General features: G+C 44.7%; 1 pseudogene; it reads right to left on the reverse strand.

Moving 5' to 3' along the window:
• Window positions 1–257: 257 nt before the first annotated feature.
• On the reverse strand, window positions 258–1677 carry LOC116635757 (annotated as a pseudogene).
• Between the last annotated feature and the right edge of the window lie 5714 nt (window positions 1678–7391).

The following is a 7391-nucleotide window of genomic DNA, read 5'->3' on the forward strand; positions in this document are numbered from 1 at the left end:
TCTGAATAGGTGTCAAAAATAATCTGTTAGGGAAATCAGTGCTTGCATGTACCAGGCTCAGTTAATCTTCTCTATCAAAGAAACCACATTGACACATGTATAATTGGAGCTACTACCTAGCTATTTGTATTAAGCTACTGTCATCCATAATAACCTATTCAAATTTTTTAGGGACTAAGACTGCTGAATTATATGGGGATCTGGTGAGGACTACCACCTCTGTCACCTTTTTTTGGGGGGAGGGAAGCCTGTTTTTGTTTTTACTGGAGGCTCAGGTGGCACATGACAGTTCATAAAATGGCTTCAGAGGTAGGGGCTAGAGGAGAGACCAAAAATAAACTGGGGTGGGAAAGAAAAACAACCAGGAGGAGGTGAGAGCAGGCTGGTTCCTTCTCAGCCTGATTCAGGGGAGGGACGTGGTGCCTCTGAACAACAGGACGGATCCCTTCCTTCAACCCTTGGTAGGGGACAGAGAAAAAGCAAAAGGCTGTTGCTTCGGCCCTCCTGAGCCTCAAGGAAAAGGGGAAAGCCGGTGTTTTGATGTCATGAGTCATGGGAAGGGGGGAGGGGGTGCTGGGTGGGGTACAGGGCAGCTGGAAAAACTGGCAGACAACCAGATGGTAGCTCTGGGGGGTCCTTCGTGTTGGAGTCACTCCAGTATGTGGTGGGGGGTCCCCACTGTTGATGGGGGCCGAGGTCTCCGGGGCTGTGGGATGCCTGGGTCCGGGGGGCTGCTGCCGCCGCCGCCGAAAATAGGGGCGGTTTCGTGGGCGCTGAGGCTCAGGCCGGGACCCATCAGTGAGGCCTTGGCTGGGCTTGGTCTCGCCCTCCCCACCTTCTGTGGTAGGCTGCGGGGGTGGCCTGGGGGCGGAAAGGCCTTCGGTACCGAGGCCGGAATCTGGGAGGGGGGACACGCTCATCTCCCTGTTGGTCCCCCTCCAATGGGGCTGTCTCTTTGGGCTCTCTATAGGCCGCTGCTGGTTGGGGAGCCGAGGGCCTCGCACAAAGCGCCGTCGGTAGAAGAAGGGAGGTGGGCGCCGCCGCCTGGGCCTCTGCCCAGAGTCCTCGGCCCGCTCCCCTTCGCTGCCCGGTTCAGTCCCGCCTGATGGAGCCTCTGCCACCATGGGTCGGGCGGGGCAGCTGGACGAGGCCGCGGGATGAACCTGCGGAACCTGCGTCGATTGGGGGCATAGCGGCTGCCCTTCCCCGGCACGCCCCCCGGCCCAGTTACGTTAGCAGCTTCTGCACCCTTTCCCTCCACGACATCGAACTCCGCTGTCTCCCCGTCTCCGACGCTGCGCAGGAACTTGGGGTTGTTTCTTTTAATGCCCGTCTGGTGAACAAAGACCTCCTCCTTGGTGTCATTCCTGTTGATGAATCCGTAACCATTCCGGACGTTGAACCATTTGACAGTGCCCAGGACTTGGATTGCCAGCACCGGCTGGTCCACCTGATTCCGGGCCGGGGGCGCGGGGTCCCTGACGCTGCCGTCGCCGGGTTGCCAGGGGTGCGGCGACCCGGCGCCGAGGGGGTCCCGGCAGCGGGGCCCGAGGCGGCTCCGGCCCCGCCGCCGCCCGCCCCGCCGCCTGCTTTCTATGGCTCCCCCGCGGACACCTGTACCACCACCGCTACCACCCCTGCCGCTGTCGCCACCGCTGCCGCCTCCGCCTCGCTCATCCCGCCGGGTCCGGTACCGGCCCCCGCCGCCGCCACCTCCTCCGCCTCCTCCGCCGCCGCCACCGCCCCGGCCCCTCCCCCCCGGCTCGCGAACCCGCCGACCCGCTCGGTCCTCGCGCCCTGAGCCTCGCCCCCATCTGTCACCTTTAAATATTTGAGGATGATACTAAGTAATCCCTTCCTTAAAAAATGTGTTACTGTTTTTTTTTATCTACTATTATTTTATTAGACTATTAGATAGTTTGAGAGGCTCTTGCCATCATGTTACCTGGTCCCTCCAGGTGACTAGACTCCCATTCAATCAATGGATTCTGGATCTGACACCTGACTCAGATCTGGAAACTGGGAAAGGGATAGCAACATTTTATTGGTGTGGTCTCGTTCAGTCTCCTGATCATTCATCCTTGATTTCTTTTGATTGTAGAAATTAAGCAATACCCTCGTTAGCTTCTCACGTAAGTTATCTCTGGAAATCCTGTGTTATATTCACTGTCTCCCTAGATCTCTACAGGTCAGGCCTTTCTCTGCCTGCCACTTTCACCTTGTCATTCATTGTGTTAAACGTGCCCATCTTGCTTTGACAGTAAAGTGCCACTACCTGGCCCCTTTTATCTTCAGATATGCTCATGCTTATCACTGTCAGAGAGACCAGTCCTGTCACAGCAACTACAGTCAGCCCTGACCCACAAAGGAGAAGTACACCAAGCTTCTCAATGATGCTAGTGCATTTCTCACTAGTGTAATCCTTACTGTTCTAGTGAATAAACTGGGCTTCTGGCTCTCTCTTAGTACATAGCTTTCTGGTAGTTTTTCTGATCTTTAAATATATCACTGTAGCGTGCCCATTTCTTGAAGTCATTTCATACCTTCCTCCTCTGTCACACAATTCTGGCATTTCCACTTCACTTGTGTGGGCCATCACTTTTTCAAACTTTCCAGCTGTCATCCTAGCAGTGTATTAGCGCTCTCTCCTTGGGTCCTTGACGGTGTGTTAAATCATTTCTTATGGGAAAATGATCCATATTGAGAAAGGCTGTTATCCAGCTTTATGTTCTGCACCCCAGTTCCATCACCTTCAGGATCCGGTTTCATTCATACTCTCTTGCCTCCTGTGGTATCCACTAAAGAGCTCCTGCAACTCCTTTGGCATATAGTCTCTATCGTCCCTTAGCTACCTTAGCACTTCCCCATTGGGCTGTGCTGGTATTTGGCCCTTAGTATTGGTCTATTTCCCTCAAAGGAGATGAGGGTAGATCCTTGGAGTGTGGGGGGCGTAGGTGGGAATAATGATTTTGAAAGCATCTAACTTGTTGGAATCTTCTGCATGATCTTCAAGCAAAGCCTCCTTTAAAACAGAACCGTATCTTCTAACAAAGAGGTATGAGTTACTTCCATTAACTAAGAAGGTTGAAAGGGAAAGTAGAACTTCAATGTTCCCAACTATATCTAGTCCATTATTTTTATTTCAAATCTAAGGGGAATATGCCTTCATCATTAAAACCCTGACCTTGGCTTAGGAGACCTGCTGGGACTGAAAAGTCAACCTTCTCTGAAGCTCCACTAGTCTAAATGAGTAAAATTTGAACCTAGTGCTCTATCTGCCTTGCAGTGGCAGGAATTAAAGTCTCTTTAAATGTTCCCAAGCATTGTTCTGATATTCAGATTTTGCCTTGGGTTGATAAATAATCACTTAAACGAATTCTCTCTCTTCAATTAAAAAAAAAAAATGTCTCCAGGTAAAGCCCACCCAATTTATAATTCTTATACTTACTATTTCCCTTATGTCATTAAGCTCCAGAAATAACTACATAGCTGATGTGTCCCCTTCTACCAGTACTGCATCCTAGTTCACTACTGATGACAATTTAAACAGTTGTCAAATGGCAAAGTCTATTTGTTTTCCACTTACCACCAGCAATGGACTTATTGCAAGATAACCTAGCAGAAGTCAACCCATAACACAGTTAAAATGAAAAGCTGGAGACCCAGGATAGCCCTTCAGAGTTGTCCCAACTTGAGATAAGGGGACTGGGCCTTTGTAACTTTGCATCATCTTGTCTTTGGATGTGGTCTTTCCCCTGGGAAGGGGTGTAATCTTTAAAAAGGGAGTTATCTGTGGCTAAGGACAATGTCAAGGAAAGGACTCAACTGTGAACCATCAGCAGCAGACTTTCCCAATAGCTGGATAATGTGTGATTTACCAGAACATTAATTATCTATTATAGTACACACAGAAAAACTTACAAATATATGTGTATACCAATAATTGGTAAATTATCATATAGAAAATATGCCCATACAATGCCACCAAACCTTTCAAGACATATAACACTTTGAACTAGGGTAACCTCCACAAGTCCCACTCAGTTATGACCCCCAATTCCACAATACCAATCATTATGCAACTTCCAACATCGTACTTTAGTTTTGCTTGCTTTTAAACTTTATACAAATCAAATAAAAATAGTATTTTTTATATGTCTATCTTCTTTCACTCAATGGTAGTTTGTGGAATCCATCCATGTAATTGCATAATCAATAGCTTATTACATTGAATATACATTGTGTGATATTCCTTAGTATGAATACATCACAGTTTATGATTATACCGTTGATTGATATTGCAATTGTTTCCAGTTTTTTACTATTATCAAGAATGCCACTATGGGGGCGCCTGGGTGGCTCAGTTGTTGGCATCTGCCTTAGGCTCAGGTCATGGTCCTGGGGTCCTGGGTTGAGCCCTGCATCAGGCTCCCTGCTCCGTGGGGGGCCTGCTTCTCCCTCTCCCACTCCCCCTGCTTGTGTTCCCTCTCTCGCTGTATCTCTCTCTGTCAAATGGATGGATAGAATCTTAAAAAAAAAGAATGCTACTATGAGCACATCCACACATATATTTGGCGAAAATATGTATGTACGCAATTCTGTTGTGGTTACATTGAAGAGTAACACTGATGGGCTATCACAGCTTCCATAGATCCTACCACACAGGTTTTTTCCCAAAGAAATTGTATCAGTGTACACCTACCACTGGGAGAGTACTAGTGCTCCAGCTGGCTCACCTCTCTCCCACATTTACATTTAGTATAGGCAGGGTTGTTTTGTTAAAGATTTTATTTATTATTTTTATTTATGTATTTGTTTGTTTGTTTGTTTGAGAGATAGAGGGAGATCAGGGGGAGGGGGAAAAGGGAGAGGGAGAGATAGCATCTCAAGCAGACCCTGCGCTGAACGCAGAGCCTGACCCATCGCTCCATCTCACCACTGAGATCATGACCTGGGTCAAAACTGAGAGTCCAGACTCAACTGACTGAGCCACCCAGGGCCTCTAGGCAGGGTTATTTTTAATTTGGAATTTTATTATAACTAGTGGGTATAAAATAGTATTGATTATAGTTTAATTCATCCAAGATAAAATACCTTAGAAATTTATATTGATCTTTTCACTTGAAGTTCAAGATGACAGAATTTTTTTTTTAAGATTTTATTTATTTATTTGACAGAGAGAGACACAGCGAGAGAGAGGGAGCACAAGCAGGGGGAGAGGGAGAAGGAGAAGCAGGCCTCCTGCGGAGCAGGGAGCCCTACGCAGGGCTCGATCCCAAGACGCCGGGATCATGACCCGAGCGAAGGCAGACGCCCAACGACTGAGCCACCCAGGCGCCCCAAGATGACAGAATTTTTATTTGATGTCTTCTCTGTTACATCATTAACCCCTGCTTCTAAAAGACGCAAGAATGATAGAATCTGAATATACCATTGCTAATTTGTTGTATCCCATATTACATGCAAAGTAGTCTCAGAATAACAGTACTAATTTACCATTTATATGGCTACTCAAACACATTAATTTTTTCTCTCTTCTCATTGTAACCCCTCCATAAACAAATTGTCAGAGGAAATAGCCATTGCATACCATACTTTCTTCCTCTTAACCTTCATTTCATCTTAATTCTATGGGCACCTAATAATGTGCTCAGTGCTCACCACCAGTCCTGATGTCCATATCCCTTTAGTCATTTTGCTTATCGGTAGTTATATCCTCATAGATTTCTCAGGTAATCCTCATTAGAACAATATTCTTTGAGTTTTTACATATTGATAATAGCTTGTCTGTGCCCTTTGTAGTTGAAAGTCAGTTTTGTTGGATATAAAATGATTAGCTTATGAATTCTTTCCTTGACTATATTGTTTTCTCCATTTTCTTCTTGCTTAAATACATATCTTAAAATTCTTGTGATAATCTAATATGCTTTCTCTAATAAGACATATGCCGATTTTTCTAGATACAAGAGGGTTTTTCTTTCTCTTTCAAATTCAGTAATTTCATTTGAATGTGCAGTGTGGTGCTGGTGGTTCTGGGATAGCATTCTTAGTTTCAGGATATGTTATCTCAAGATACAGTTTCATATTGAATTCTGTTGTAAAAGAGTAGTTTTATTTCATGCATTTTTTTACAGATTTTGTTTATTTATTTATTTATTTATTTATTTATTTATTTATGTATTTATTTATTTGAGAGAGCGAGAGAGAAAAAGCACGAGCAGGGGGGAGAGGCAAAGGGAGAAGGAGAAGCAGACTCTCCACTGAGCAGGGAGCCTGATGAGGTACTCAATCCCAGAAACCTGCGATCATGACCTGAGCCAAAGGCAGATGCTTAACCGAATGAGCCACCCAGGCACACTATATCAAGCGTTTTTATGAAAAATTAGACTCCGTAAACTTTTAGGATGAAACACATTTAGAGAAAACTCTTATAACTTCACATGACCCCCCCCTTCTATTGTTTTTCTCTAATACTCAAATATATGGCAGCTTATTTTCTGAGATATTCTGGGTCTTCTCTTCTCTTCCACCTCAGTTTTCATCTTTTTTCCCTTTGTCTCTATTTTGATCTACTCCCAGAAGTTTTTCTTCGCTCCAAGGCCCTGCCCAAAATGGAGGTCTGATGGGTCACTTTTCAAGGTCATAGGGGTTAGACTGCTCCAGCAGTTAAATATCCCTTTTTCATAAATTTTAATGCATCTGACTATTCCCATAGGAGCCATTGGTAAAGTGAAGTTAATGGATTGAATTGTAGAAATATTAACATTTTAAAATGTATTGATATATAATGCCAAATTTATTTCTGGATATTTTGTGCCAATCTATACCTCTATCACCATGCAATGGCAAGTTCCATCTCACCAAACCCATGCAGGGACTGAATGTTCTTTTTTCTGTGTTTGCCAATTTAATGAAAGATGGTTTCTCATTGTTGTTTTAATTTGCATCTCAACCTCAATCTCTTGCTACAAAACACAAAAACTTTATGTGTCTAAGTAGTATGATGTGCATGAGTTGTTTATTTTTAATATTTTGAAAAAAGTAGTATATTTGGTTTGAAACTCTGAAGTAATTGTAGAAGCTCTCAGATATTACATGAGGCATCAAAACCCAGATTGACTGTGACTGGTTTTTCATCATTATTCATATCAGTATTAAGGGATTCCTCCAGACTCTTGTCATTGGGCTGTTCTTGCTGCTCTCCTCCTTGTCCCTTTTCTTCCTGATGATGCTCCTTAATTCTTCTGTGTAGTTTCAATAGAAACTTCCTCTTTTATGCAACATAATACTTTTTTACACTAACTTCTGTTCCTCCCCCACCTCACTTAAACCCCAACACACACACACACACACACACACACACACACACTCGCACACACTCTTACAGATAT

The sequence above is a fragment of the Phoca vitulina genome, unplaced genomic scaffold, assembly GCF_004348235.1.
Source record: "Phoca vitulina isolate PV1807 unplaced genomic scaffold, GSC_HSeal_1.0 scaffold11, whole genome shotgun sequence".
Lineage (NCBI taxonomy): Eukaryota > Metazoa > Chordata > Mammalia > Carnivora > Phocidae > Phoca > Phoca vitulina.